The 13592-nt window shown below is 45.0% G+C and overlaps 1 protein-coding gene across 6 annotated transcripts in view; it reads left to right on the top strand.

The window, feature by feature from the left end:
- The window catches only part of RFX3 (regulatory factor X3), a 444560-nt gene that overhangs the window by 6568 nt on the left and 424400 nt on the right, over positions 1 to 13592 (top strand). For 2 of the 6 annotated variants that reach the window (XM_059411949.1, XM_059411947.1), the window contains exon 3: positions 12774 to 12883. The exons of the other annotated variants lie outside the window; for them this stretch is intronic. The gene's annotated coding sequence lies outside the window, so the exon portion shown is untranslated. The remainder of the gene's footprint in view (positions 1 to 12773; positions 12884 to 13592) is intronic. 6 annotated transcript variants of the gene reach the window in all.

Below are 13592 nucleotides of genomic sequence, written 5' to 3'. Positions count from 1 at the left end.
CTCGTCCCCTGTCCTGGTGCCAGAATCTCCTTGGAAGCCTTCCCTTAGTTAGTTGTTCATGGGGACTGAAAAGGTCTCAGGGAATCCTGAGTGACCCATTCTGGCCATCGAGGAACATAGCTCCCAAGCACAATCGAACAGGTGGGGGAGTCGTGATTCATCGCCTTCCAAGCACACGGTTCAGTTCATGCTTCTGGAAAACAGGAGGTGGGTCAGTCTTACCTTTCCTTTTCAACGTTGAAAAATGGAAGCAAAGCAGTGATTATTTAAAAAAAAAAAAAAAAAAAAAAAAAAAAGCCAATACTACATTTCCTCTTTCTCTAGTTACGAAGGGCATCTCTGCCCTGCTTCCCGGGGACGTCCCCCCCACTGTCTGTCGCTGCTGGTAGAGGTCTAGAAGGAGGAGCTGGCTGGGAGCTCGGTGGTCGGGCCGGTGGGGAGCGGTGGGGAGAGGGAGCAGCAAAGTGGCATTTCCTGAAGACCTGAGGGGTGCCTGCGTGTGCAGAGGACGCACAGATCAACAAGTAGACAAAGAAAATCCAGACCTTTGATGACCCCTGGTGAATAAAGTAAGCACTGCATTGAAAGGCGCTGGAGCCGCAGACTTCCCCGCCGGCGACCCGGCGCTCCTCCCGCCCGAGTGAGGCAGGGGGTCCCCGGCCCGCCCCGCGGTGCCCGTTTCACGTCCATGACCCGCGCGTTAGGGGCTGGACACGTCCCTGCGCCTCCAGCAGATCTGGCGTCGGGGCTCCCTCGCGACAGGTTCAGAGATGTGTCCCGTGCACGTTCCGTCTGGGCTGTGCCCCCGCACCCCTTCGCCGCCCGGGTCTGACGCAGGAGCACGAGGGGTCGGGCCGGGAGGTCTGTGCCCTCCTCTCGGAACCGCGCGTCCACGGGAGGGTCCGGCAGGCCAGGTCGGCCCTCCCCGGGGGCCCACACTGAACATCGGGGCCTGGAGGGCACCACAGACTCGGAGCCCCGGAGTCCCGCCGCGACCCTGTTCTCTGCGGCGGCAAGTCCGCCCGCGCGGGACCGGCTGCGGGTGACCCGCGTGGAGCCCCGGGGGGCCGGCGGGCCGCGTGCTGGCCGCGGGGGACGCGACGGGGATTTGTTCCTGCGGGAGAGGAGGCCGCGGGGAGCGGGCGCGGGGTGTCCACGCACACGCCCTGTTGGAAAAGCGGGGATGCCAAGGGGCTTCTTGTAGCACCCCGAAGGGAAGCTGCCGAGGTCGCGGTCAGGGAACAGATCCGGCGGTGTGGACGTGGACACGGGGCGGCCCGCGGCCCGAGCACGGTGTGCGTCGGCCTCTCTGGAGCGAGCCGGCCGCGGCGGCCCCATCTCCGAGATGGGCACACTCGCCTCTTGAATTGTTCATGTGTCCACACCCCCCCCCCCCCGCCTTTTTGAATCACCACAGACTAGAGAACGCCTTTATTTCTAAAAACAACAACAACGGAATACATATTTTGAAATGAAAAATATGATCTGTTTCTAATGTTCCCTTCAAGCCCTGTGGGTGGCCGGGCTTCTCTCTCGGCTGGGCTTGGAGGGGCTTCTGTGGACGTGAGCAATCCCGGGGGGAAACGCAGGACCTTGGGTCGGGGCCTCTGAGTGGGCCTCAGCGTGGGGAGGAGGCTGGCGCCGAGCATCTCAGCTCGCCAGACTTCTGAAATGGCAGGGGCGGAAAGACAGAGGTCACCTGATGCCCTGCCTCCGCCACCCGCTCCATTTGCCAACGAGCGAATGGAAGCCTGGAAGGGGGTGACATTTCTGACGCAGAGCCAAGCCCGGGGAACTGGTGCCCCCCAGCCCGGCCTTCCACGCTTTGCACTCGCTTTGCCTTCTTTGGGGCACGTGCGCCCACTTGGCGGAGAAGACCACACCCCCGGGGGCAAAGAGGGTCAAGGGTCAAGTTAAAAGTGAGGAGAGGGGATGTGATGAAACGTTGGCAGGGACTTGAGATCAGCAGCCCACTTCGGAAAGACGTTTATTTTTATCGTTCTTAAAAGATCTTTTTCGGATGAGAGGAAGTGTGTTCATGTCAAAATTTATGTTTATTATTTCATTATCCGTTTTGATGGCGAGTTCTATTATATATATCACATAATTTGAAGGGTATGTCGTACTAGGGTTATTGGTATGATTATAGTGGGTGTTAATATGCATGGATGAAGGACAAAAACGTGGGTTTATATGCTGTATGTCTCACATTTTGAGACTTTTTTTTTTTTTTTTTTTTTTTAGATAGGCAGACAGGCAGGCAGAGAGAGAGGGAGAAGCAGGCTCCCTGCTGAGCAGAGAATCTGATGCGGGGCTCGATCTCAGGACCCTGAGATCATGACCTGAGCTGAAGGCAAAGTCTTAACCCACTGAGCCACCCAGATACCCCGTTTCCTGAGCCTTTTTATCCTGAAGTGTTGCATTCTGAAATCTTGAGGTCATATTTGAAAACTGTTCCTCCCTCATGTTTGTATCGAGTTCGTATTTCGATTGACCAAATGTGGCATGGAAAAGGCTCTCCCTGCGCAATGCCAGATGGCCACTGGGTCAGACACGGGGCTTTGCGTAAAGCACAGGAAGACACATCCAGAATGCCTTCAGATGAAAGATCATGTGCTCCAAGTCACCAAATGAAGCAGGAGTCTAGCCACGCAGACTCAAGGAATCCTTCCTTTGAGAGATCTGCTGGACATGATATGAGGTTCTCAGTCATCGAGTGCTGATAATCCCGAAAGCTCAGGTATCTCACAAAACCTATGTCCCATTTCTCAAGCCCTTAAACCAACAGAGACTTCTCACCTGAGGCGAGGAACTTCCTGGGGAAAGTAAGACATTCCCAGAAGTCTTGGCTTTACCTGTAAACTTGACTTTGCCTCTAAACCGCATGTGCTCTCTCTAGCTGTGTAAACTTGGGTAGGTTATTTAGCCCAAGGAGCTCAACATGGAGGCCAAGACAGATTGGTTCTATCAGATTTGGGGGCTACAGCTGGCAGTTGTTCTGGGTCTGGTTATAGGGCTATGATATGGGGAGCCCCAGCTCAGGCATGGGAGCAGACCCCACTGTGGAACCCCCTGAAATGTCAAAACAAGAACATCTCCACAGGGATCACCAAGAATCCCCTGGACGGGATGGGACCGGGGTTCAGTGGCATACTGTGTAGACCTGGCTGAAGCCTGGGACCTAGGAAGTAAAAGACTTATAAGTCTTTCCATTGTCAAAAAAAAAAAAAAAAAAAAAAAAAGCCTTTGAGGCACTTGGACACTATGTATGAGTGTGTGGCGAGACCAGCGGCGTGGGCGCGTGTCAAATGACTGATCCTAGATTTTCTTCTTAAAAGGGCAGGTTTGGGGGTCAAAGCATTGGTGTGAAAAAATAATGCTGACCTCAGGAGATTAGCAGAGGCTTAGATTTCTTGCATATTGTACTGTTGATGAAAATTAGTGATTTTACTGACAGCTCAACAAATTTGAAAACAAACTCTTCCCACATTAAAACAGACACCCAGACAAGAAAACTTACCCATAGAAAGGTGACACGAGTTACATTGCTCTTCCTTAGAGGACTGCACCTAATCTTCTGGGCTAGATGCTCCTTTTCCTACTTCGTGCACATCACATGTCTCTTCCCATCTCAGAACGACCACTTCATTTCATGAGTTTTTGCTAGTGCCTGTGGGTTGTGCCGGTGAATACTGTGGAGCCAGAAAACGGGTTCCAAAATTTGGGTTTTACCCCAAATGTAAGTAGATAAAAGGAAGTGATTCCCCATGTGGTGTAAGATTCTAGAACCACACAAATGGGAGAAAGCATTCATTGGGTATCCAGCAAATATTTATTCAAAGTTACCTTAAGTTTCCTACAATCATGTCCACTTGGCATGGTATCTAAGGACTTCCAGAGGCTGATTGACATATGGTTTGTTTTTTTCTGGATTGTCTTTCTCCTTTACTGAACTCCTATTTATCCTTAAAGACTTCGCTCAAACACCCTTTGTCACCTGCCTTTGCCCTGGGGAGGCATGATTAATGACTGTGTTTCCTGCACATGCCGTGTTGCATTTTAATTATTTGCAAACAGACTTTTATAATCCTTTGGACTATAAACTCCAAAGGGCAGTCACTGTGTTATTTGTTGTTCTGTACCGGTTCTGGGAACACAAGAGGTTTGTATGCCTTTTTTTTTTGGAATGAATGAGTGAATGAATGAATGAACATTTGCATGTATGAATCCTAAGCACCATGTCAAAGAGGTGGTAGACTGAGCTACAAAAATGAAGAGATCCTCCAAACATAATCCTGATCATAATCTTATCTCTACTCTAAGACAGATTTCTTTTTTTTCCTATTTTTTAAATTTAAATTCAATTAATTAACATATAATGTATTACTCATTTCAGAGGTAGAGGTCAGGGATTCCTCAGTCTTATATAACACCCAGTAATGGTTACCTCAGTGCCTTCCTTAATGTCCATCCCCCAGCGGCCCCCTCCCTCCACCTTCCTTCCCTCTAGCAGCCCTCAGGTTGTTTCCTATGGTTAAGAGTCTCTCCTGGTTTCTCCCTCTCTAATGACTTCCCATTCAGTTTTCTCTCCCTTCCCCTATGATCCTCTGTGCTGTTTCCTATACTCTACATATGAATGAGACCACATGATAATTGTCTTTCTCTGACTTACTTCGCTTAGCATAATATACTCTAGTTCTTTCCACGTCATTGCAAATGGCAAGATTTAATTTTTTTGATGGCTGAGTAGTATTCCATTGTATATGTATATACCATGTTTTCTTTTTCTTTTTTTTTTTAAAGATTTTATTTATTTATTTGAGAGAGAGAGACAGTGAGAGAGAGCATGAGCGAGGAGAAGGTCAGAGGGAGAAGCAGACTCCCCATGCAGCTGGGAGCCCGATGTGGGACTCGATCCCGGGACCCCGGGATCATGACCTGAGCCGAAGGCAGTCGTCCAACCAACTGAGCCACCCAGGCATCCCTATACCATATTTTCTTTATCCATTTATCTCTTGATGGACGTCTTGGCTCTTTCCAGTTTGGCTGTTGTGGACATTGCTGCTATAAAGATTGGGGCCCAGGTGCCCCTTTGGGTTACTACATTTGTAACTTTGGGGTAAATATCCAGTAGTGTGATTGCTGGACCATTGGGTAGCTCTATTTTTCAACTTCTTGAGGAACCTCCGTACTGTTTTCCAGAGTGGCTGCACCAGCTTGCATTCCCACCAACAGTGTGAGAAGGTTACCCTTTCTCCACATCCTCACCAACATGTGTCATTTCCTGATTTGTTAATTTTAGACATTCTGACTGGTTTGAGGTGGTGTCTTACTGTGGTCTTGATTTGTATTTCCCTGATGCCAAGTGATGTGCAGCATTTTTTCATGTGTCTGTTAGGCATTTATATGTCTTCTTTGGAAAAATGTTTGTTCATGTCTTTTGCCCATTTCTTGATTAGATTATTTGTCCTTTGGCTGTTGAGTTTGCTAAGTTCTTCGTAGATTTTGATGCTAACCCTTTATCTGATATGTCATTTGCAAATATCTTCTCCCATTCTGTTGGTTGTCTAAGACCGATTTCTAAGGAACATACCAGAGACGCGAAGTACAATAGCAGCATGGGTGCCTAGCAGTAAAATTAAACTTTGGTTGAAAGAACAATGAAGGGAATAAATGTTTAGTGAATGAATTAACAAAAGAAAGAAAGCAATGATGAGGGTTACTGTAAGAGCTAGAGCAAGTCTGGTGAAGGAGATAGTATTTAAGCTAGAGTTTAAAAGGTGAGCAGTGGTAGAGATGGAAAATGCTGAGTGATAGCATGGGTGAAACCAGAGCCATGAGCACATGGTGCGTTAGGGAAATGATAGGTGATCCAGTTGGCTCGAACACAGTGAATCCAGGAAAGGGTGGTAAGGAAACTGCCTGATGGTCTATACTGGGAACGCAATGAAAGCCTTGGATTTCATGGAGGAAGTAATAGGTAGCAGTTGAAGGTTTCATAGCAGAGGAGCAAGGTGGTACATTAATGCATGCCTTGTGTGTGGATTAAATGAGATAATATACAGAAAATGCTTTGAACGGTGTTGGTAAACAATCAAAACTCAGTAAATGTTAGTCATTAAAGTTTTGATATTTTCTGGAAGAAGAAATGAAGTAGGAAGAGATTGAAGTCAAGACAAAAATCAAGCTACAGCAATTGTTTAGATAAAAGATACTCAAGTGCTAAATTTAGAAAGAAACTGTAGGCATTAAAATGATTCAAATGACATTTTAATGGTAAAATGGAAATAATTTCATCACCATTTGGTGAGCAAAGAGGAGTCAGAAGCATCTGGCCTTGCCAGAAAAGGGAAGAGTATTGTTGCAGAAATAATGAAACCAGAGGATCGGGGGAGAGGGGTGGCCTAGAAGGCAGGAGTGTGTTGTATATATTGAGTTTGTGGATCTCTGGGACTCAAATATGTCCACAAACCTGTGAGCTATGTGGGTCTGGGGTCTAATCAGGACATGTGGCCAAGAGACACGAATGTGTGGATCATCGGCACAGACCTGACGTGTTGGTTGTCACTCTGCAAATGATTTTAAATGACCCCGCCCAAAAGAAAGTATAGAGAAAGAAGCATAGTGAAGACAGAATATTTGTGATTGCTGATTTTTCTTGGGGGTTCACTTAATCCCTAATAAATTTGAGACTGTGGGTGCATATTCCTCCCTTCTCAGTTGTGCTGTTTTGAGTGCTGATGGTTGTTGAGTATGAGAAAAGCAGAACATAGGGCACGGCAACATAAATATGGATAAAATGAAACAACATAACTCAAAAGAAACTTTTTATCACACACACACACAAATGAAGGTGCTTTAAAAGAGCAAAACAAGCATGGAAGGTTCCCACCATCACTAATATACTAAGGCTCCTTAGTGTATTAGTGATGTCATCACTGATACACTTCCAGTTAGGGAAACACTTCTTCATTAGACACACACTTTAGTTTTGGCTGTCCTTGGATCTGATGTGGTGTGGAGAACCACCTTTGTGTACATGCCGTATGGCTCTCACTATAAGTCAGTTCTGGAAAAGGACCTGGTAATAGTCACAACTCTGTAGCTCTTTGCAGCTCACAAAACTCTCATAGGATTCTCTCAGCACCTCATGGGTCAGGCTGTAATTATTCCCATTTTAAAGATAGGAAGATTGAGTTTAAGTGTGTTGTGACTTGAGGACATTGAGACGAAACACTTGTATCCCCACGATTTTATGAACTGGAACATGACTGGGGGCTGCAGAGTGGTCATGTCCCTCGTCTGGGGCATGTGGTTGTTGGGGGTCCACGCAGGTTTCTCTTTTATTTTATTCTTCATTCCTCATCCTCCATTTCTGGTCCTTTTATTATCACAAAATACCTACTCTTGTGTATATTGAACATAATGCTGTGTGCAAAAAGTAAAAAAATGGAATGAGATATATGGAGTAATAGCACATATATTCATTTTTAATATACTCACAGAAAAATTCTATGTATTATTTATGGATAAGTTTATATGCTTTGTGGGTGGGGGGAGTGGGGAAGGATAAAAATATAAAAACCCTTTTTCTCCTAGGAAGCTTCTGGGAATTTTACTTTCCAGAACAGAAATCATAAGGTTTAGAGAGCAGCGGCTGTCAGACTTCGGCTGAAGCAGAGTCTCCTGAGGGCTGGTGAAAACACAGATGGCTGGGTCCCACACCAGAGTTTCTGATTGAGGACATCTGGGGTGGAGCCTGATAGTTTGCATTTCTAGCAAGTCCCCAGGTGCTCCTGAGACTGCTGACCTGGGACCGTGGTTACCGGGGAAAGAGAAATCCTAGGGCAAAGGCAGTAATCAGTGGGCTGGTTTCACCGTACCCACCCCCAGGCAGGCTTTTCATCAGCCCCACACCCATATTCTGTTTCAAGTACCTTTCTGGCTTTTTTTTTTTCCTTTCTCTGCTGTCAATCTGTTTCCTTCAACTGATTGTCTCCTCTAGTTCTTTCTGTAGTTTGGTGATGGGGACTGAGAAGAAGTGAATCAAATGAATCTATGTAGAACATTGGCTCTGCCCCTTACTGATGAAAATCTGAGCAAGATACTTAATTCCCAGTTCATTAGTGTCCGCATATCTAAGGACAAAAAACAAAACAAAACAAAAGCAAAGCTGCTAAATGATCTTGCACTTTATTCAATAATTTTGTTATTTGTGGTAATACTGGTTGGTATTGCAATTTGGAACTATTTCATAAATACTATAGGATAAAGCAAATAATATATTAAGAATCAAGATGTTTTAAATAATACAGGTAGAAAATCATGTAAGTTGAGCAAAGACTCTGAACTTTCAAGTGAGAATTGAAAATATCATTATTAATCCACGTTATTTTGAAAATACATTTCCTAGGTCCAAGCCCTGAAAGTGCCTAGATTAGAAGCAATGACATCACAGGAGTAATAAGCACCCTGGTGACCAGATTTTGGTTTCTAAATACTCTTTTCTCCCAAAAGGAATCAGAGGTCCTTTAAGAACCGTGTGATTTCTGATCTGTGGCACAGATAGAAGACGGTGAGCCTCAAAGCTATGAAGTACTTAAAGATTGATGGAATCACATCAAAAGGAGTCAGATTTAAGGGGCTCCAATAGCCCTAATTGGGAACAATGAGAACATCAGAAAGAATAATAATCAGTGGTCAAGTAGAGATATTTAAATATGAATTAGATATTAGGGAATTATATTTTTAGGTGGAATAACTGTCTCGGGTAATGTAGGGAATTTAGAAATGGATGCTAAAATATTTATGGGTGATGTGTTATGATGTCAATAGTTTTTTAATTTCCTCGGCCAAAAGTTATCTAGGTCGCTAAAACAAATATGCCCAAGTGTTTAAAATTGTGATTATGGATAGTGAGTATCTGGATGTTCATTTTTCTAAATTTCTGCATATGTGGGTTTTTTTAAATGTAAAAAATTTTGAACTTAAATGTATTTTTAGTTTATGTTACAGATGACATATATTTTAATGTATGTGTGTGTATGTGTGCACAGCACCTTTCACAATTTGTAGATGTTTAAAAATATTAGTTCCCTTCCTTAGACTAAAAAAAGAAAAAAAAAAACAGCCCTCTCCTTGGCTCAGCTTTAAGTCTTTTTTTAGAATGAATCGAAGTTTAAACAAACACACACATCAATAAATAAACAAACAAGCAAACAAACTTCTCACCCCACACTCCCTGCCACCCCACTCCTCTAATTGATTTAGTTGGCTTCCCTTTGTTGTATCAACAGAGAGAGCCTTGAGCTTTTCATTCACTCTGGGTAGTGCCAAAGATTTTTTGCACTTATTTAAATCATAAGGTCAGAAAGAAAGAAAGTGGGAGAGAGAGCATGCTATGGGAAGACAGATGGAGTGGGGAGGAGGTATGAGACAGATGGGCCTCTCTCAGAACAAGCCATGTAGCCATAATAATAAAACTGTAAACACAATTCGGGAGAATCATGAAAATACTAGGAGAATCGTTAAAATACTAAGAGCTTGACTGCCCAACTTGCTAGAAAAACAACCAGAGGTGACCTGTATTCACCCTAACCAGCCTCAAATCAGACTAGGGTCTCTCTCCTAATGGAAGACCACCTTGGCATACATACATTTAGGCGGGTCAAGATCACTCAAGTATTAATTCGTGTCTAGGTCAAGGAATACAAAATCAGTTACGCATTCAACAGATATTTATTAAGCTTCTCCCACATGCTACGGTCTTTTCTAGCAGCTTGGGATATATTAGAGAACGAAACACACCAAAATCCATGCCCTTGTGGACAAACAATAAATGACAATAAGTAAACTAAATGAGGCATGGGTTGCAGTTTAAAATAGGAAGGTCAGAGGTGCCTGGGTAGCTCAGTCTGTTAAGTGTTTGACTCTTGATTTTGGCTCAGGTCATGATCTCGGGGTTGTGAGATCCAGCCCTGCATTGGGCTCTGCATTGGGTGTGGTGCCTGTTTAAGATTCTCTCTCCCTTTCTCTCTTTCTCTCTCTCCCTCTGCTCCCCCTCAAATAAAACAAAATAAAATAGGAAGGTCAGGATGGGCCTCACTGGGACTGAACCATCTGAGCAAAGACTTAAGAGTAATTGAAGGAGTCAATTACTCCTACTGATGGTAGGAAGAACTTTACTGGCAAAAGGACTGTGCAAAGGCCCTGTGGCAGTAAGTTACCCAATAAGTCCCAGAAATGAAACAGACGCTAGAGGTACTGAAAAGAATGAGAATAAAGTAAATGGCAGGACAAGAGGTCACAGGTAACAATGGACTAGGTTACAAAGGGACCTGAATACATGGGAGATTTGGGATTTTTTTTTTTTTAAGATTTATTTATTTATTTGACAGAGAGAAATCACAAGTAGTCGGAGAGGCAGGCAGAGAGAGAGAGAGGAGGAAGCAGGCTCCCTGCTGAGCAGAGAGCCCCACGTGGGACTCGATCCCAGGACCCTGAGATCATGACCCGAGCCGAAGGCAGCAGCTTAACCCCTGAGCCACCCAGGCGCCCTGAGATTTGGGATTTTGCTCCAAGTGGAAAAGGAGCCAAGGCAAGGCTTTGAGTAGAGGAGTGACATGATCTAGCTTTTATCTTTAAAGGATGGCTCTGGCAGCTGTGTTTCAAACAGACTGAGGGGGACAGAGGTCGAAGCAGAGGGACTAGTTAAGGAGCTGCTGGGTAATCATGTGGACGGTTATGGTTGCTCAGATCAAGGAGAAAGCAATGGAGTATAGCAGTGTATGTAATTAAATCAGATGCTTATGGTGTAGAGAAGCAAAAGTCATCACGTGTAGGTCCCTAATTCTCAGTATTAAATAACACCTTTATTTTTGTTAACTTCTCATCTAGAGATGAACTTTCTCCAGTATTTAAACTCTAGGAGTGAATTAACACTGTCTCTCTGCAGGGTTCATGGGACTAGGTTATGGGAAGTATCTTTAAGGGCTGAAGGGAGCAGGGGGGTAGCAAGCACACATAGCAGGGAGCCAAGAGTGCGGAAGGAAGCCCAGGGCCTGCTGCATGGTACGTCAACACTAATTTTGTTTCAAACCTTTTAGACAGCCCACTCTTGCCAGGGTGCCAGAAAGAATATGGATTTTGTTGGTTTTTTGCCAGAACCAGATTCACTCTCTGGGGGTGCTCCATGGGGCTCCCTCATGACAGTTCCTTAAAAGATGCTAGGTATCCTTCCTGTTGCGGAAGGCAAAGGAATGAAGTGAAATGGTTAAGTCTGGAGTTGCTTTCAAGTGATAGATTCAGAGACCAGACATGCTTCAGGAACAGAGCTTAGAGAGCCAAGAGAATGGAGTGAATCCTGCCTGAACTGTGAATGATCTTTGTAACACCCCAAACTACAAGGTTAGCCAGGAGAAACCGGGGCTGTGGGTAAGGTTTCTTATTTGACGGTTTTGTAACTGTCAGGTATAACCGACATTCAGTAAACCACATACATTGTGTACGTAGCGAAAAGCTTTGAGCTATGTACACACCATGATCAAGACAATGAACAGATCTGTCGTCCCCCAAAGTCCCCTCGTGCTCCTTTGTCATCCATTCTTTCCCTCTATTCCTTCGTCTGATTCCAGTTCATATAGACTGATCTGTATTATCTACAGATGCTCTGAGATCTTTCTGTGCCGTTGTCTCCTTTCTGGGACCACCAAGTTCTCCTTGGATTCTTAGCTGTGTCTCTGCAACTGAAAGAGGGAGCCTCCTGGGCTCTACTCGGTTCTCACTCCATGCATGAGGCGATCTCTCAAGGAAGTCACTAAGCTGTAGCAATCACATTCATTACTTCCCTTCCCTCAAGAATTAGTCTCTCTCAGGGTCCAATTCTAGAATCTCGAATACCTTCCCTTTATATATTTTGTCTGTCTCTGTGTTTGGCCATTTCTGGTGGGAAATAACTGTCCACGGCTTTCCATTTCGGCCAGAAGCAGAAGTTTTGAAGTTTTGAAGTGGGAAAAGTCCATAATACTGGCCAAAAGGAGAGTCAAGAGTTAGAGATTCTGTGCTGTGTGTATAACAGAACTGAAATCTCAAGTTAGGAGTTCCAGAGCTTGCCTCGTGGACTGCTGCCCTTGGCCTGGAGGTGGGTTGGAGCCATGCCAGGGGTTGGGGACACCATATTGTCTCCTTCCTTAATATTACAAGCTGGAATGAAAGCAGCTGGGCTGGGGCACCGGGGTGGTTCAGTCGGTTAAGTGTCTGCCTTCAGCTTGGGTCATGATCCCAGGGTCCTGGGATCAAGTGCGCATCAGGGTCCCTGCTCAGTGGAGAGCCTGTTTGTCCCACTCCCCCTGCTTGTGCACTCTCTTACTATTTCTCTCTCTCTCAAATAAATAAATAAATAAATAAATAAATAAATAAATAAATAAAAAAAATCTCTAGAGAGAGAGATGGAGAAACATCTAACATACTGATTCCTTGCTCTGTGCCAGGAACTGTTCTAAAGGACTTTCTGTTTCCAAGTGACTTCATCCTCCCAACGAGTCTATTAGGTTTGTCCTCATCTGAGAGATGAGGAAACTGGACTTCAGAGAGCTCCAGGAGCTCACCCAAGTAATGTAATGGGTAGCAGATTTGTAACGTGACCTCAGGTAGGGTGGCTCTGGGTGCCTTTGACTCTGAGAGAGCATTGTGACCCAGGGCAGAGGGTAGAAGAGGAGGTAAGGTCCAAGGAAGAGGAGGAAAGAGGTACAGAGACCATCTCGCTGTCTTGGCAGAGGCGAAGCTGTGCATGGTCATGGAACCCCAGGGTGTGCTAGGACCTTCGAACCATTCAGAGAAGTCTGTCTCTTTCACGTCGCTGAAACTCCGCATGTTCTACGTGCAGGTGAGCATGATTAAATAGTGCTGAAGATCTCTTGCCTGCTGGAGTTACATGATGAGGGAATGAATGGTAATAGTTTGGTATGTATGATTCTCTGCTAATTCTGTGGCGAGGAGGAAGAAGACAACATCCTCAGGCTATTTCTGTGTAGTATAAAGCATAGAGATAACAATATGAAGGTGCTGGACTTCATTAAGAGGATATAGGGCTGCTGATTGGTATTTCCTTTCAGGCTTCATAGCAGCTTTAAATTTAAAAGGACACTACAGCATGTTGACATGGGCGAGGCTTTTTGCCTTATGCCGAGTGGCTTAATTGTGCTTGTGCTTACTTGTTAGGTTTACTGAGATATATTCAGATATAATCTATAGGCCCTCCTCCTAGAGGGAAAGATACAAAAGCACAAGTCAACGGGCTTCAGGGCACAGTTCAAGGCCTGTGTCTTTTATTGTGCTCCACGTCTGTTAATTAACCTTCTAATTATGATTTATTTAAAATTGTTGTTTAAGATCCATTCTCAGACTGTGCTGAGGTGACATACTCCTTTAGCTCCGAGAGTTGCGCTATTCAGAGCACCATTATTCTTGCGCTTTCCTTTCCCACACCGACCCTGGTTCTTTCTGCTATCCCACGTTGCCCACAGAACTAGCCGTCAGTCAGAACACGCCACCAACCTCCCCCAAACTCAGAAAAGGCTCATCACACTGAGCTC

Source organism: Mustela nigripes, chromosome 9 (assembly GCF_022355385.1).
Source record: "Mustela nigripes isolate SB6536 chromosome 9, MUSNIG.SB6536, whole genome shotgun sequence".
NCBI classification, from domain to species: Eukaryota; Metazoa; Chordata; class Mammalia; order Carnivora; family Mustelidae; genus Mustela; species Mustela nigripes.
The sequence above is the reverse complement of the archived record's forward strand: the minus strand, read 5'-3'. Positions and strand labels throughout refer to the sequence as shown.